Here is an 18909-nt window from a genome sequence, read left to right as displayed (position 1 = left end):
CCTTTTCTTGTAGCAGGGTAGCTACCATATAAAGCACCCGCCCAAGTGTCCGGCACACAGTAGGTGACAATAAATAGCAGTGATTGCTTTTTTTTTTTAATATATCTTTATTGATTTCAGAGAGAGGAAGGCAGAGGGAGGGAGAGAAATATAGAAACATCAATGATGAGAGAGTCATTGATCAGCAGCCTCCTGCACGCCCCCGACTGGGGATCGAGCCTGCAACCGGGGCATGTGCCCTGACGGGGAATCGAACCCCGATCGCCTGGATCCTAGGTCGACGCTCAACCGCTGAGCCACGCCGGCCGGGCAGTGATTGCTATTATTAATGTCCTGTCAGACCTCAGTCTCATTCTTTCCACTTCTTAGGTTCAAATTCCTCACCCACATAAGTCACCTCTAAGACTGGGGGCAGGGGAGTAGAGGGGACCAGGACAGTTAAAGGCCCGTCGCCACAGGCTGCCCCGCGGGCCTGCCTCGTCTGCTCCTTTTACCCCGCCTCCCGGTTCCTAACGCACAAGCTCTCAGGCTCTGGCTCTGGGCTTTTTCCTGGATCTCTGACTCCTGACCTGCTTCACGTTGGGTTTCACTCCACACTTTTGTGAGTGAGGTTTGGGAAAGTCCCTATCCCACCGGCGTAGAACCTGCCATCAACCAGTCTCCGAGTCCGGCGCTGCGCCCCTGGGCAGGGACCAGGGAAGAGGACATGTGGGCCAATCCTGGGCCGGACGTGCAGGAGCTCACCTCTATTGGATGCTGCCACGTGCCAGACACTGGTCCAAGCAATCCACGCTTACCAATCGTTTAACTAACTTCATGTCCACAATGGCCCAATTAAATTGTTTAGAACTCCTATCCTCACAGTTCAGAAAACTTAACAGCACAAAATAATAAACGAGTGCTCTGCTCTGAACTTCTGATGACCGCCACATGACTGAGGTGTTATATGAAATTCGACAGCTTCAGAAACAGACCAAGTATTAAGTTCACTCACTTGGAATGGCAACCAGAGATTTTACATTTAACTGATTTTTAGAACAAATAGTTTTAGAACAGAACAGGACAGAAAAAAATACTGAACTTGGTTCTGAATGGTGAACAGGAACTGGCAGGGGAAGTAGCAATGAACAAATAACACAATTATACAAATTTCAGCACAAATTCCCCATTCCTACTGAGAAGGAAAGCCCAAAAAATCCATCATATAAGTTTCTCAATTTTAAAAATTCACAACCAATTATTAGCACTGAAAAGAAGTGAAAATGAGTCATTAAAAACAGCACCGCCACTTTAACCCAGCCGGGGAGGTTTCCCAAGTGCTCTCAGACACTGTTTGCTCTTCACCTCGGTCCTGTAAGCGGCTGATGCAGGATCGGCCCACATTTTACAAAGGAGGAAATGACTCCGCAGAGAGGTGACATCACTTGCCCACAGTCATGGGTCCGGTCAGTCGGAGGTCCCTCCATTTGTCATCTTACCCTACTGTAACCTCAACTGAAGAGTGACTGGAAACCCACAAGTGAGGGTGGAGTAATAGGACTAAAATATTTTCTTAGTTCCACTCAGAAGCAAAATAAACACAATTTCAGTAGGAGAAATATGCCTAAGGACCTAAAGGTTTCTGGGAAAGTAAATAAGCAGGGAAACCAGGCTTTCAGGAAGGCTTTCAACAAATTTTAAAAATAATAACAAGAAGCCTTTGAGTAGGCCCCAAATAAAAGTGTTTTTAATTAGGCCATGGTGGATTCAGAATATTTCCACATAAACAGAGGTCTAAGGGTAAAGATTAAGAATGAAAAACTGATAATAATGGGGCCCTCCAGGTATTTTACTGACTCCATCCCATTTACCATTTGTTTCAAATATTAGTAAAGCAAACAATGAAATGCCCAAGACTGCAGGAAAACTCCAGATGAAATTTTATGCCATCAGAAAAAGAATTCCAGAAAAACCTCGGAAGCTGGATAAAGTAAACAGGCAGGTGAACCTCCGAGCAGGCAGCACTTTCGTACCACGAGGCTGAGCTATCGGTTACAAAGAACTGCTGCGGAACCAGCCCGCCTGGCTGGTGTCTGGCCACCACGGGGGAGGAGTCTGTGTACCCCGAAGAGGACTACGGTTTAAATAAAGCATAAACAGGTCAGAAAGCGCAGAAGACAAAAGCATGCAAGAAATGGGGCCGAGCGAGGGGCCGAAGCGGTCACCTTGGCCTCTTTCCCTCATTAGTGGGTCCCTTTGCCCTCCCACTGTCACACAGGAACCTTCACCCCCACAAGGATTCCTCCTACTCTCCTTGTGCACAAAAGGGCTCCAGAGACCATCAGCTGGCGGCTTTCTTCTGTGAACGAAGGTTCTTTTTCTAGTCAGGGCTGTGGCACTCCTTTCTTTGAGGCATGAAAGCAGGTCTTTCTTCAAGTCAACCCAGGAAAGCTTTTTTTTCTAGTTCAAATTAGAACTTTCCATGTACCGAAAAATAAAAACTGATCCTCCCACCCCATTTGACAGTTGTTAGCGATGCATCGGAACCCCATCAGGTCACTGAAAAGAACTCCCCGCATTGACCCAAAGGAAAGAAAAACCCAGGCTGAGGCGTGTTAGGGGTCTTAGCCTGACAATTCTATTAAACTCCCTGAGTTCAGAGGGAGCCAGCCCTCAGTGTGACTTCTGAAGAAGGGTAAGCCTTGGCGTCTGCCTTTTCCTTTTACAAAGAATGGCTGGTTGGCTGGTAAAATGTGAAGGCCATCTCAAGGGCAAATCTACCCGGAGTCCTCTCCTCTCCTCTCCCAAGATCTGAGGCACAAACCGCAAAGCCAAAGAGTGTATCCCAGGCAAAAGCACACAAATCATTAGCGTCCAACCTGAGAGGTTCACAAAGTAAATGGGACAGACCACCACCAGCTCCTGAAAGCCTCAGGGCGCCCTCTGCCAGAGGCACCCACCACCTTCCCTCCCCGCCTCTGGTGGGCTGCAGAAGGGCAGGCACTCGGCCCCACCTGAGCTAACTCCCGGCTGGTTCTTTCTCTGCAAGACTAGACCAGGTCTGCTCCTGGGTTTGACCTTCCAAGGGTAACACACAAATTTGGAGTTGTTTCCTAAGAAGCCTCTTCCTTGGTGGACCCTGAATTCCAGTTTTGGTCTTCCCAGAAAAAATATTGTCTTTAAAATGTAATTCTCCTAACTTTGAAATAAATGGAGGAAATGCCCCCAGTCCTACCAAAGACCAGCCTCTCCACGTCCTGCCCTGAGTGTCCTTCTGGTGCCCTCAGGCCTCACCCCTGCCACCTGCAGCATCACTTCCTCCCTCCCTACTGGAGCAGTCACACCAGCAAATCTGCACAGCATCTCCTATCTTTATTTTCATTTTATTGGTTATCTACTTATTAAAGTTAAATGTACTTTTCTAAACATATATTTCAATAAAATGTTTACATTACACAAAGCCTGCCCTGGAACCCACCTTCCTGCTCACCTGCCACACTCCCCACTCATTCCCAGGCACATTCCCTCCCAGCCCTCCCCAGCTGGGCTTCGGTCCCACTACTCCGAGACTGCATTTTTTAAATGTCTGTGGTCAAGTCCAGGCCTCACAGGGAGGCTGTCATCTTCCTAGACTTCTCCACATCATCCACACCCTCCTTAAAACCCTTCTCTCCTAAGCAGCACTTCCTAGCCCCTTCGTGCCTCCCGGTCCCTGCCGCCGATCAGACTTCCTCTTTCCCATGAGGTGTCTGACCGCACGCTGCGAGGCAACCCAGCTGAGTCAGGAGGCCTGGTTTACACTCTTCAGCCACTACCGACTTGCTCCATGACCGGGAGCAAGTTAATTTGCCTCTCAAGCGTTAATTCCCTCATATCTATAAAATGGGAACAATAATAATTGTTCTACTCACTGAGGCAGAACTATGAAATAAATGAAATAAAACCCCATACCTGGCACAAAGGAAACACTTGAGAATGTTCGTTGTTGTGGTTGTCCTGGTTATTAATATAATTGTTAATATACCCTAACAATTCATGTTCATTCCCAGGGTTGAAAGGAATGGGCACTTCAGGCTCTTTACCTGCTATTGTGTAAGTGGAATATACTTGAAATTCAAATCATACAGACTGTAAACTCTCCACTAAAAGTCTGTCGCCCGGCCAGTGTGGCTCAGCTGGTTGAGCGTCATCTGTGTACCAAGAGAAACCCAAGGGAAATAACATATGGTCACATAAAAGCCTGTACGTGACTGTCACAGCAGCTACAAGTGGAAACAACGCAAAAGTCCATCAACTAATGAATGAAGTGTGGTATTATCCATATAATGGAATATTTTTAACCAAAAAGAAAAGGAAAAAATGAAATACCCTGAAACCTTTGTTCTGCTAAGTGAAAGAAGTTAATCACAAAGGACCACATATTGAATGATTCCATTTATATAAAATATGCAGAATTGGCAAATCAATAGAAATAGAAACAAGATAAGTGGTTGCCCAGGGAATTGGGGTGAAATAGGGAATTAAGGAGTGATGACTAAAGAGGCATGGAGTTTCCTTTTAGGGTTATGAAAATATTCTAAAATTGATTGTGGTGACAGCTGCATAACTCTGTGAGTACACTGAAGCCACTGACCTGTACACCTTAAATGAGTGAGTCGTTTGGTATGTGAATTCTATCTTAATAAAGCTGCTGCTGTTGTTGTTTCTTAAAAAAAGGAGGGACACATTTAAATCGATGCAAACCTTCTAGGAAGCTATTTGGCAATGAACATCCAGTGTGTGTGTGTGTGTGTGTGTGTGTGTGTGTGTAGATAGATAGATGGTATAGATAGATGATAGACAGATAGATGATGATAGATAGGTAGATAGATAGATAGATGATAGATAGATAGATAGATAGATAGATAGATAGATAGATAGATAGATAGATAGAATAATACATGCTACTTCAGTAAATATAAAGGCATTTCTAATGAAAACAGCCTGAGAAAGTTTCAAAGACAAGAGAAATTTAGAACATGCTAGGGGACTAGGGACTATAAGAAAGAAAAGCCTCAAACTGTAGCTAGGATGGGCCTATAAAAGACTTCAAGTTGAAGCACTACAGTTTCCAAAGTTGCATCAGAATCACCTGGGGACCTAGGAGAAAAGACAAACTGCAGAGTCTCACTCCAGAAAATTTGTTCCATCTACTGCAGAGGTCCAGGAAAGAGCAGGAATCTTTGTTTATAAACCTCCCCAGGCGATTCTGATGTCAGCCAGATCTGGCCAACTCTCCCACAATAAGGAAAGAAAAATATTTTCTCACGGCAAGAACACTTTTTGGAAAATCATTCTAAAAGTAATCTGAGGGAGTGATTATAATGAGGCCAGAACGCTTTAGTAAGCACTGGACAAAGATTACAACTCTCAATTCTTACTCTACCTTAGTGGTATTAATAGACGTTCACAGACAAAACCTTCAGTGCTCAAAGTTTTCACCTGAAAAAAAGACTTTTATCTGACTGAAGAAAAACGTAGCAAGAATCCTTACACCTTTCTTAAAAACGTACCAGCTTCCCTAATATGTCTGTGGTGTTTATGCCTAGAATTCTGCAAAGGCTGGGTGGTTGCCCACGGAGGTGGCTTCCTTGCCAACCAGGCTACTCTCATGGGCATTTGCTTGTCCAGCTTCCCGTCACCACATGATAACAAGGAAATCTATTCCATATACTTATCAGGAATATTTTAAATAAGCTTTATATGTAGATATGGGTTTCTGAAGAACATCTGAAAACTGGAAGACTGATACAAATGACTCATCAAATAATATGGAGTATCCATGTTTTTTGACTATGAAAGCCAGATTTACATAGCTCCCAGTGCAGTCCTCTCCAGTTACCTTTTGAACAGTGGCGTTCGTTTGCAAGACAAACGGCAGGGGTACCGGTACAGTCTGTGGACCTGGCACACCTGCACGCAGAAAGCTATCTGGCCCGCATATCTCAGGCTCTTTTCTTGAACTAGCAATTGCAGTAACTAAATAGGAGACTGCAGGTGGGTCTTCCAGGGCCCTGGGAGCCTTTCGTATAGGTGGGTCTGGGTGGCTGTGACTCTTGACCATCACAAATACAACCTGTTAGTATGAAATCCTGGATAACATACTGAAGCGTAATCTTAATCAAGTATAAACTGTTTCCTCAGTACATTCAAGTGCTTTCAAATGTTTTAACTGGAGAAAACAATATTAAAATTGCTTAGAGGAAATTATTCTAGAGCGCAATTTTCAAAATGTAACACTACACATATAATACAAGAGAAAACAGTGTAAGTACATGTTCACTCTACCTCAGGCTCCTGAAACACACACAGCCTTTTAGTCAAGAGACTGAATCATGGCACTGACCCAGGACTAAAGAGCAAACTGATCCTGGTTTGAAGTGATTCCCTTCATATCGCGCTCACTCCCCCTGTGAACAGGGCAATGTGGGCTTCACCTTCTGTTCACTGTCCAACTCTCATTCCTCTACCTCAGTCCGTTGGTTGCAAAGTAAAATATGAAACACAGAACTGTCGAAAACAAGCATTTGATTAATAAGATGGTGAGCCGAGGGAGGCAGTTATTATCACCTTCATTAAAAACTCTAACTTACTGGAATATAATTAAGATTTGTAATCTAAATTCAACCTCTTCTGTCTTAATAAAACTGCTGTAGCAGGCCAGCATCCACTAGTCTAATATTCGGAGCTATCTTCTGCAAGCCAGAACGTTTCTTAAAATGTTTTCTCAGTACAGAGCAGGAAAATATTGGATGTGAAAGCAAGTAAAAGTTCTTTATCTCGACAACTGGAATACCACCTGTGTTACCTGATCTGCAGGCTCAGTGTTGAGCTACAGTGGGTGTTTGTAACAGTGTACTACAATGGTACAGAGCAGTGATTTACAGCCTTTCTCATCTCACGGCACACATAAACTAATTATTACAATTCTGCAACACACCAAAAAATAGATGATATTTTTTTGCTGATCTGACAAAAAAGATAGGTATAATTTTGGTTGATTCACACTGAATGGTTATTGTTGTGTTTGCTGTTGTCATTTTTGTATTTGACAATCTGAGGGAAAAGAGGTCAGTGCCCCTGACTAAACAGTCAGGTATTTCATGTTTTAAAAATTCTTGCAGCCCGGCCGGGCGTGGCTCAGCAGTTGAGCATTGACCTAGGATCCAGGCGATCGGGGTTCGATTCCTGGTCAGGGCACATGCCCAGGGTGTGGGTTCGATCAATGACTCTCTCATCATTGATGTTTCTATCTCTCTCTCTCCCTCTCCTTCCCTCTCTCTGAAATCAATAAAGATATATAAAATAAATAAATAAAATAAAAATTCTTGCAGCACACCGGTTGAAAATCACTGATATAGAGAGCATTACAAATGTTAATAACTATTTAAATTATGATCACCACAGGCTAAGTATTAGATCGTGAAGGTATTTTATCCAGAAAAGTCTAATTTCCAATTAGGAGACATTTTTAATACATTTTCATTATTAAATGATTGATTCGGGAATAAGTATCTCTTAAATGTAGGCAAGTGTTCTCTCAACTGATGTATTTCAGTAGAAAACATGTATATTTCTTTTTTTTTTTTTTTAAATAGATCTTTATTGATTTCAGAGAGAGGAAAGGAGGGGGAGAGAGAGAGGTAGAAACATCAATGATGAGAGAGTCACTGATCGAGCCAGCAACCGGGCATGTGCCCTGACCGGGAATCGAACCCCGATCGCCTGGATCCTAGGTCGACGCTCAACTGCTGAGCCACGCCCGGCCAGGCGAAAACATGTATATTTCAACTTACAATTGATAGAATTTTAAAACTATGTGATTAGCATTTTCTTCCATAAGGAGAGACACAACAGTGGCATCATGTTTCTGCTTAGAAATCTCAGCCCTATCTACTCTTTGCGAACAATTACTTGCTGGACCATTTCATTCAGATGAAGACTACAACAATGTTGGCTGGATTCATTTGCAAATCCAGTGAAGGAGTTAAATGAGACCACAAAATGAGAATCCCCTAATAGATGCAGCTCTTTGTTTTAAAAATCAGCATAATCACAGTTCACCTAATATAAAATGCATACTGTGGAAATTCAATGTTACTTAAGTAAAAAAACAGTGGAATAGTAATAGTTACAGCCATTTACTGAGCACCTATCACATGCCAGGCATTGTGAGCTGTACTGCGTATTTAAATACCCGGTATGTCTCTAAATAGTTAAATATCTTGAGTAATCCTCACAACAACCCAAAATTGTTACTTCTCATAGTGCTGATATGTATGAATTGAACCCAAATTCTTTTTATTACAGAGCTTAAATATCTTTTCCCTCCTCTGCTGCACAGCTTTCCTTCTAGGCAAAGCTGCCAAAACCCAAGCTTGCCTTGGACCTGCTGCTAATCCCTTGGTCTTCCACCAGATGATGCAATCACTAGGCTAGGCTTGATCTCAAAGGAACCAGGGAAGGTTATAATTTACTAGACCACAAACAGACTGAATTGGGTAAACTAGTCAATAACCAGGGAGTTGAAGTAACTAAAAACTTATAATGAAGGATATCTGTTTTAAAAATTCAACTAATTTTTTAAAAACACAACAATATTTATTAAATGCCTACTCTGTGCCCAGCATTGTTTTAGGAACTGAAAAACAGATAGAATATTAAAGTATTCAGTAGATGTGCTCAGAACATTAAAAGACACCAAAGAAAGAAACTGAAGAAGATACAGACAAGTGGAAGCACATACCATGTTCATGGATTGGAAGAATTAGCATAATTAAAATGTCCATACTACCCAAAGCAATCTATAGATTCACTGCAATTCCTATCAAGATACCAACAGCGTATTTCACAGAACTAGAACAAATATTCCAATAATTTACGTGGAACCACAAAAGACCCTGAATTGACACAGCAATCTTGAGAAAGAAGAACAAAGTTGGAGGAATCACGCTACCTGATATCGAGCTAAACTACAAGGCCATAGTAATCAAAATAGTATGGTACTGGCATAAAAACAGACATATAGATCAATGGAAGAGAATAGAGATCCCAGAAATAAATCCACGCCTTTATAGTCAATTAATATTTGACAAACGAGGCAAAAACATACAATGGGGTTAAGACAATCTATTCAATACATAGTGTCGGGAAAATTGGACAGATACGTGCAAGAAATGAAACTAGACCACTTCCTTACACCATTCACAAGAATAAACTCCAAATGGATTAAAGCCTTAAATGTTAGACCTAAAACCATAAAAATTCTAGAACAGAGGCAATAAAATCTTCAACATTTTTCTTAGTATTTTTTTTAAATATATTTCCTCAGGCAAGGAAACAAAAAAATAAGTAAATAAACAAATGGGACTACATCAAACTAAAAAGTTTTTGCATAGCAAAGAAAACCATCAACAAAATGAAAAGACAACCCACTGAATGGGAGAACATACTTGCCAATATATTTGATGAGGGCTTAATATCCAAAATTTATAAGGAACTTATAAAACTCACCACCAAAAAAACAAACAGTCCAGTTAAGAAATGGGCAGAGGACCTGAATAGACAGTTCTCCAAAGAGGACATACAGATGGTCAACAGACCTACGAAAAGGTGCTCAACGTCACTAAACATCAGAGAGATGCAAAATTAAAACCACAATGAGATATCACCTCACACTTGTCAGAATGGTTATCATCAATAAATCAACAAACAACAATACTTAAAATAATAATAGTAAAAGACTGAACACCTTTCCGTGTGTTCATTAGACATCTGGACTTCTCCTTTTCCGGAGTGCCCATTCAGGACCCTGCCTAGTGTTCTACAAGTACACATAACATCTCATCTAACACACTCTTCTCTATACTGGGGTCAGGAATAAATTCTCCTGTATTAACTTCTAAAAGGTTAATTGTTTTGCCTTTTATCTGCCATGCCTCCTGGGTCATAGATCAAGTGTGTGAAGTGCGTGGAACTGTCTCTGGACTTCTAATGGTGTTCTATTGACCTATTAGTCTATCCTGATGCCAATATCACACTGCCTTAATTATTATAGCTCCTCCTGATTTCCAGTAGAGACGTTTTCCCAATTTCGATTTCTTTTTCAAGAATGTCTTGCCACTTATTGGGCCTTGACAGAAGTGTTAGGATTGGCTTCTCTAGTTTTTTTTTTAATTTGCTGGGATCACATTAAATTTATAAGTCAGTTCCAAAGAATTGACACACCTTACAATATTGAATCTTCCAATCCTTGAACCAATGTATCTCTCCATTTATTTAGGTTTTAATTTAAAGGCACTCAATAAAGCTTTAGAATTTTTTCTATAAAGGTCTTATACATATTTTGTTAGACTTAAAATATACCTCCTACAGCTTACAACAGTTGAAAAACCATGAATCCAAAAAAAGATATGACTTTTTAAATGTATTAAAATATATTTTGATAAGATACCTAGACTTTGGGATAAGTATATATAAATAAACATTCTCAAAATTTTTAAATGAAACGATGTTTATCAAAGCACAATGAATGCTAAACAATTCAGATTTAAATCTAGGGTTACAGTTTTATAGTTATGTCATATGTCATTTCAACAGGTTCAATATACTTGAGAAAACTTAGGTCATATAAACAAGTGTCCTAAACATCTATTGATCATAGATCCTACTAATCAAATTATGGCGTACATAAAACCCAGAGTAGTTTCAATTCATGAAATTCAAGAGAAAAAGAAGGAAAGAGAAGATGAATAAAGGGTAAGAGACTGAAAATATACACACCCTGCCTGAGACTGAGAAATACCAATGCCTTGCTCCCAGCCTTAGTTCCCTCCACTCTCACATAATCCACTAAACTTCTGCCTCCTTTTTTTCATTCATAGTTACTACACTGTTCTGCCAATGACCTGCATCAAGGATTTAACAAAAGTAGGTGCCTTACAAAGCACACTTAAAAGTCAAACAGAAAGCAATAGTTACAGCTATCCCACCATCAAAAGGACATCATAAGGGTGCCTGTAAGTGTGGTTTGCGCAAGACTGAAAATAGCCCCCAGGAGATTGACCTGGAAATCTTCCAGCAATACTAAGAAAATGGCAGGATTCGCATACAAAAATAAGAATTTTGAAAAAGAAGACTTCAGTAATCACTTTGAATGTCTTAAGTTAATTGTACCCACTCCTTTATCCCTCCAAACATTTTAGAGGCAAGTAAGTAAACGTCACTCTATAGGAGGGAGGCTAAAAACTATCCATGGCTTTGAGGAACTTATGTTTAGGAAGCAAGAAATAGGCATAAATCACTGCTACAGGGCACAAATTAAGCACTCGATAAATGTTACTATTATAACAAAGCAGTACAAAAATGCTGCAGGACATTCACAGACAGAAGTGATCCCTTTCGAGTAGGATGGTCAGCAGGGCCTCAGGGAGGAAGGTGCGCTTTCCATTTGCTCTAGTCCAGGGGTTGGCAAGCCACAGCCTGCGGGCAGCCAGACACCTGCTCTTTTATGGCCTGTGAGCTAAGAATGGTCTCTACGTTTAAAATAGTTGAAAAGACTCAAAAGAAGAATATTTCATGACACACATGAAAGTTATGTTACTTTAAGTTGGGGGTCCATAAATAAAGCTTACCTGGAACACAGACATGCTTTCATACTCCAGGGGTGGAGGGCAGTGGTTGCAACAGGGACCATGCTGCCCACAAAGCCGCATATATTTACTCCCTGGTTCTTGACAAAGAAGTTTACCAGCCACTGCTCCAGGAGAATGGATGGGATTTTAGCGGCGGAACTCCGGTAGGACAAAGGAGTGGGCAGAGGAACAAGCATTCAAGAAACGGAGGCGTGAAAACATGAAGGGAAACCCGAATGATGTAGAGGCAATGCGAAGACCGGTTTGGCCGAAGCAGAGGGCCCAAAAGTCAGTAAACATTACCAAGCCCCTGGGTACTGCGTGCTTTGTTATGGAGCCATTTATACTATTGGGGCATGTAACAAGCATTCTCCCACCTCGCCTGTGAGATTGGTGCTATGATCATCCCCATTAATAAAGAAACTAGCTGCCCTGGCCAGTTTTGCTCAGTGATTAGAGCATCGGCCAGCAGACTGAAGGGTCTCGGGTTTGATTCCAGTCAAGTGCATGTACCACAGTTGCAGGCTCGATTCCCGGCTGGTCAGGGTGTGTGCAGGAGGCAACCAATGGATGTCTCTCCCTCTCTCTCTTTCTCTCTCTCTCTCTCTTCCACTCTCTCTGAAAAGCAATGGAAAAAATATCCTTGGGTGAGCATTAAAAAAAAAACAAAACTAGTTTATGATTTGATAAAGAAACTAGGGCTTACCAAAGTTAACTAATGGGCCCAAGGTCAAAGCCAGTCAATTGAGCTGAGTCTAGGTTCCTTTGCCTCTACAGCCCTTGCTGTTAAGTGCTACATTGTATCAAAGCTCCACAGAGGCTTGTAAAGGAAATACATCTGCAAAGGTCAGTTAGGGCAAAACTGTCAATGTTTCAAATACAGGTGTGAAAAAACATGATTTTTATCTGTAGGCTCTGAACCGTGTTTAAAAGGACAGTTGTCCTACAAGCTGGTCCAAAGAGTCCCACACTTAGAAAGAAAGTATTGTGGTCTTTTTTTTTTTTTAAATCCTCACCCAAGGCCATGCTTGGGGGGTGATATGAGAAACATGGCTCAGTTTCCTTCCATGGGTGCCCTGATCGGGGGGGGATGGAACCCGAAACCCAGGTATGTGTCCCTGACTGGGAATCAAACCAGCAACCTTTAGGTGCACAGGATGACACTCAACCAACTAAGCCTCTCCTTCAGGGCTTATGGTCTTCTCTTAAATCACAGGAGAAAAAAATTGTGACCCTGATTTTCCTCAATTGTAAGTTTCTCCCAGAAATCTTTCTTAAATCTTTGAAAAATAGTACATTATAAAAATCAATGAGTAAGTAAAAAGCCAAGTTTGGGAAAATTTAGTTGCTTATGCTTAGCTCAACTTTTTTGTTAACGGATTAAGTGCTCAACAGCTGTCATTTTATTATTTTAAGTTCAAATGGTTAATTGAATATATTAATTCAATAAGTTAACTCAATTTTCTGGAAGTGGTTTTAAGATTAAGGTGTTTGCAAAAGCATAATAATGCTTCTGTGAAAGCTGACATAGCACTAAAGTAATCAGCTCCATCTACATATTAGCAGTATCTGTTCGTAGAAACTAAAGAAACAAAAAGATAAATACAAAAACAAATATAAATATAAAAACAAAAAGTGAAAAAATTGTCTGATGACAGTGCTACTTGGGAACATCCACCCCTACCAGACCAAGTCTAAGTCTAAGGCTGCACTGCTCATGCGAATCACATATGCAAGCCACACGTAATTTTGTTTCTATTTTTAATTTAGCTTGAAACAGGGAGGACGGGTGCCTTGAGAGAGTGAAACATCAATCGGCGGCCTCCTACGCCACCTGCAACCAGCTATCAAGCCCCCAACCCAGATAAGTGCCACAACTGGGAATCCAACCAGCAACCTTTCGGTGGGCAGGACGATGCCCAAACTGAGCCACACCAGCCAGGGCCACATGTAATTTTAAATTTTCTGGTAGCCACATTTCTTTAACGTAAAAAACAGGCTAAAATAATTGCAGTAATATATTTTATTTAACTTAATATCTGCAACATATTATTTCAACATGTAATTGATATTTTAGAAATAGAAATATTTGGGGGGTTTTCATACTAAATTTCAAATCTGGCATGTATTTCATATCTACAGCACTAGCCATATTTCAAGTGGTCCATAGACCGCATTAGACAGCACAGATCTAAGGGGCAGCTATTGTCAAGATCACAGCAGCAAAGAGGCTATGGACTTCAACCAGTTGCATGGGTAAAGAAAGGGAGTATTTAGTTCCAATATTCTGTTAAAATGAGACTTCAACTAATAAATGAATAACAAAAAATAACTATTTAACAGTACTGATTTTATAATGGTTGTTTTCACATTTTACCTAGTCTTGCTATAGTTGTGACGACTTGGGATTATCCATAACCTCCCCCCTGCCTTTCCATTTCCTCACCTGCCCCCCCCACCCCTAATTCTCTACACTATTTCAAAGTAATCCAAAAAAACCTACTTCCAGGTGCTTTCCACAACCTGAACAAATTTAAAATCTACACGGGTATGGGCAATGGGAAGCCAATGAAGGACTTTGAAAAGGGAACAGAAATAATGTTTCAGAACTAACGGTGAGATATCAATGTCACAGGAGCTGTAGGAAATAACCTGGAAAGGCGCCAGTTCAGAATGTTCCACAGAAGTCTTGAACCAGAGTTATGACATTGATAATAAAAGGACAGAGGCCAGATACTCTAGTAGTGATTTGACTAAATCATGCAAGCAGTATAATGCCAGAAAAGGGAGAGGAAGGCTTCAACAGAAAGTAACCAAAATAATAAAGTCAGAAAAAGCTCCTCTCTCACCTTCCTGCCAGAATTTGAACAGAACCCTTCTGCCAAGATTTGGTTGCAGTAAACATTTGTTCTTTCTTAACCCACTGACTGTACGCCAGACCAAAGTCTCATTCACTACAATAAATTTAAATTTATCAAAGTGTCTATGATAAATGTAAACAGTAATCAATAAATCCTGCTTGTGAAAAAGCATATGAATTGCCGGACAGGGTGTGCTCACACATTTTGGAAAGGAGGTGCGGTGGGGGATAGGTCAAAGTACACGAGCCTTCTGTTTTAAAACAAACCAGAACTAATCAATTCAAACACATTGCAGTGACAGGGTGGTTAATAGTTTACTATTTTTACAGGATGAAATTATGTAGTTCCCCAGAGCTTACAATGTAAAATTAATCAAAACTATAGCTGTTTCTCAACTCTTTGAACAATTCTGCTCATTACTCAGAAACCTATCTCATAAGACTGTGCATTTAAAAGGTAAAATGAATCAAATATTATAATTCTTTTAATTCAGAGGATCTCATGATACCCCCTTGAACTAATGGGGAAAACTACTGAAAATGGCAAATTATCAGTTAAGTCATCAGGTACATTAAAAAAAAAGAAGATATAAAAACCATGTACCATAATTCCAAGTTTGTAAAAATGTTTTTATGCACACATAAGATTTGAAGCACACCAAAATATCAGCAGAGGTTATCTCTGGTAATTGCACTTTAGGTAATTTTTACTTTTTATATGGTTTCTATATTTTCTATGTTTTCTACAGTGATCAGAAAAAAAATTAATTTATACAAGCGGAAACTGAAGCAGTGCCAATCAATTTATGATTATATTGGATTGATATGCTATCCTTATACCACAATAATCTCTAAGTAAAAAAGCATCCAGAGCCCTTGAAGACAGGCTTTGCTGCATCTGTAATACTCGATTACATTCACTGCATTCACATGCACGATATGTATAGACGCAAACATTAATCTGTGGTGGAGCATGTATCAAACATTAAACTAAAAATGGCTTAGTTAGAAAAACAGCAGTTTAGCACCCTTGCAAAACAGCGCAGAGCCAAGAGTGGGTGCTCAAGGAATAAACGTGTACAGGGGAGTCACAAGGTGAAGACAATGTCTTGGTCCATAATTTTAAAATGTAACCCTACTACTCAATTTTTCACTTTAAAATAGTTCATTTTATGCAAATTTTGCCTACATTTATTAAAAGAGTAAACCTAGAAGTTACTTTCTAAATATACCGGGTTGGATCAACAACTGCTTTCAACTTGGCTTTGCTCCAACCAACCCGTTTTGGTCTTTCTGTTTGTTTGTTTTTCTCTCAGTTCTCCTTCTCCAGCAACACTGAAGTCTGGTGCATCCACGTAGAAGCTGCCGTGGAGCCGGGAGGGGTGGGTAGGCGAGTACTAAACATAGACACGATACCTCCTGCTTCCCAGGAGCTTAGAACAAAGGAGGGGGTCAGAAAAAGAGGCCACGAAACAGTCCCGAGTGATTGTTTTTAATGAAGGTTCAGTACCGTGTAGAGTTTAAAGAACTTTGGGGGGTGATAAGCCAGGCAAGATGTGAACAGAATCAGGCACAGGACTGAGCTGGGGGGGGCTCATCACACATGCGATCCTCGATGCCACCGCCCGGGCCGCCCTCCTCGTGCTCACAAGTACTGAGCGCGGAGAGCCACGCGCCCGCCGGGCCGGGCGGAGCGCGCCCGCCACACGCACAGCTCCGCGCGCGCCACTTCGGGTACCTGGCTACAGACTAACGAGTGCTCAGTGCAAGCTGAGCGTCGGCTGCCAACGACACCACCGGCGGCCGGCCCCCCGGAGGCCCCCGACTGCCGCCTTGGCCCGCTCCACGCAGCGCAGGTGGACCTCGGCCTCCGCCCGGCCGCCGTTCCCGGGACCACCCGCAACGCGCCGTCCCACGCCCCCTCCAAAGGGGCCTCCCCGGGCCCCAGGGACGCCCCCTGTAAACAAGGCGCGGGGGCCCGGGCATCAGCGGCAGGTGGCGGCGCGGCCTCCTAAGACAAAGCAGGGCGCTCCCCAAGGAGCCCTCTCCATGGCGCGGGCCCGCTGCCCACCCGGCCCCCGGGCCACGGCCGCGCCGCCACCCCCGCGCCGCCCCCCGACCCAGACCGCCCGGGCGCCCCGCAGCAACCCGCGCGCCCGCCCAACCGCCGCCGCAGGAGCGCGCCGGGCGCCCAACTGCCGTCCCGGCCCAACCAACGCGGGCAGGGGAGGAGAGGCGCGCGCGGCCGGCGGAGCGTGCGAGCCACTCGGGGGTCGCAGGGAGGCGGCTGCGCGCGGGGCAGGCAGGGGCGAAGCGGCGCCGAGGCCATCGCAGGACGCGGCGCCAGGAGGGACTCCTCTAGGGGCTTTTGCCCTGTTCCCCTAAGAAGGTGCAGATGGTTTGACCCCCCCACCCGAGCGAGGTGCCGCGTCCCAGCCCCGGCTGGACTGTACCATCGGGCGGTGCCGCCGGGATTTCTCCCCCCCACCACCACCACCAATTCCCCCCCCACCCGGGTCCGCGGTCGGTTGGCCCCGGCCGGGCTCTGAGACGCGGAAAGAGCTTGGCGCCATTTTGGGTGGGACTAAGCAAAGACGAAACACCCTCCCAGTCCATGGGGTACTCTGGACGCCGGCTTATCCGGTCCCCTTAATCCTTTAGGTACTTACACGATGTTGGGTGAGGGGAGCTGGAAGATCAGCGGGTCCCCGATCCTCTCTCCCTAGGGGTGATGGAAATCAATCCCCCCCCCGCCACCTCCAGGTGGTTCTTCCCGCCGCAGAGTGGGAGCAGCATAAAAGGCGGGGCCTCATTACCATAATCTGCCTGGCAACCTGAGCTCGGCGTTTTGTGATTGGTTGAACTCTATAAACCCCCTGCCCAGCCTAGATTCGAGTAACGCTGGGACGAACTGACAGGCCCAGATTTAAGACGCCCGACGAAGATTCCCGAGACGCTTATTCAGTCGGCGGGGAAGGCGCAAGGAGATTCACACAGCGGCCCAATGACTGCAGGCCTCTTTATTTCGTGCTCTGCTGTTTTTTTAAAGCCCAATCACGGAGCGGGTCTCAGGCAGGGCTGGCCTGCGTTCGTACTCTCAGCCAATCAGGAGAGCCGACTCTTCGGATTCAGGGTCCGAGGCTCCGAGGGACCCGCGGGCTCCGGGGCGGGGAAAGCACCGGCCTCGGAGCCCCAGGTGGCGGCCCTGGGCTGCGGGGCGGGTTCCGAGCCGGCGCCCCGCGCCCGCGGCGCCACGTGTCCTGAAGCGGCGGTGCTGCCCTGCGCGCCGCTGCCCGGCCTCGGGCTCGGGCTCGGGCTCGGGCGTCGCCGGGTGTGGCCCGGGCCCAGCGCTCCTGGGGCGACGGCGCTTCCGTCCCCCGGACCCGCTCTGTTTAGCCCCTGCCAGGCCCGCAGCGCCTCGTTGCATCTTGTCCTTTCCTCTTACCACTCTGAAAAAGGAAAACATTTTTCGGAAACATGAAAAATTATCCAACATTGGTTAAGCAGTGATTTAACCCCTTTCTGTACCTCGGGCTTCCACATCCTACCACCCCTTAAAATTGCCTTGTCGAGGGGTAACCGGGTGCATGGGGAAAGCTCAGGCTTCGGAGCAGGAGACCCAGCTCTCGTTCCCTTTCGTAGGAGTGGCAACTAGATCTCCAAGAGGCCCTGAAACGTTCCACCTCCAAGGAGCAGTTTTCCCTCCCGTGACACCTACCTGGCTACGTCATTTCGAAGATTAAATAAGATTTACTTGTAAAATATTTAGCACACCGGAACTTGAATAGAAGAATTGATGATAAAACAAAATTACCGAACTATTGGCTAACCAAGAAAAAGAAGAAAGTATAAGCAAAAGATGAGAACAGAAAGGGGGGGGGGGCTGTAAAATTCATTCAACAATATGCTCTTAACTGTTTTGTTTGTTTAAAAAACTGGAAACAAAGTTGAAAGAATGGGAGGACATTCTATTTTTAAAACTCCAAGACGGTTGACTACCTTGTAAGCAACTTTATAACAAGACCATGCCTTGTTCTTGCAGAGACCCCTGTGCAGGCAGCACTGGGCTTAGGATGAAAGCCTGTCGGTAAACACGTGTTGAAATTCATTGGGAAGAAGTGTAAATGGGGACCCGATGAGGCAGAGCTCAGCATTTATAGTAAGAGATGCTATTAGCTCTTCACTGGATATAGGGACACATGGAAATCAGAAGCCTTAGGAAAGATGATATTGATTAAGAGAGTCATTATGTAATGTTTCCTTTTAGTGCTGGGAGTAGACAATGCCAGAGATTGGACAGGTCCATTCCTCTATCCCCTGGCCTCTGGAGAGAACTTCCCTCATTTTTGAGATTTAACATTATTGCATCCTCTCTGATGAATTGGGATGGTCCTAGCT

At 43.7% G+C, this 18909-nt stretch overlaps 1 protein-coding gene across 1 annotated transcript in view; it reads right to left on the bottom strand.

Moving 5' to 3' along the window:
* PRDM10 (PR/SET domain 10) overlaps nt 1-17296 on the bottom strand; it is a 77082-nt gene extending 59786 nt beyond the window's left edge. The window contains exon 1 of the mRNA XM_081123199.1: nt 17181-17296. The gene's annotated coding sequence lies outside the window, so the exon portion shown is untranslated. The remainder of the gene's footprint in view (nt 1-17180) is intronic.
* Between the last annotated feature and the right edge of the window lie 1613 nt (nt 17297-18909).

Source organism: Miniopterus schreibersii, assembly GCF_964146895.1.
Source record: "Miniopterus schreibersii genome assembly, chromosome: 20".
Taxonomy (NCBI): Eukaryota; Metazoa; Chordata; class Mammalia; order Chiroptera; family Miniopteridae; genus Miniopterus; species Miniopterus schreibersii.
The sequence above is the reverse complement of the archived record's forward strand: the minus strand, read 5'-3'. Positions and strand labels throughout refer to the sequence as shown.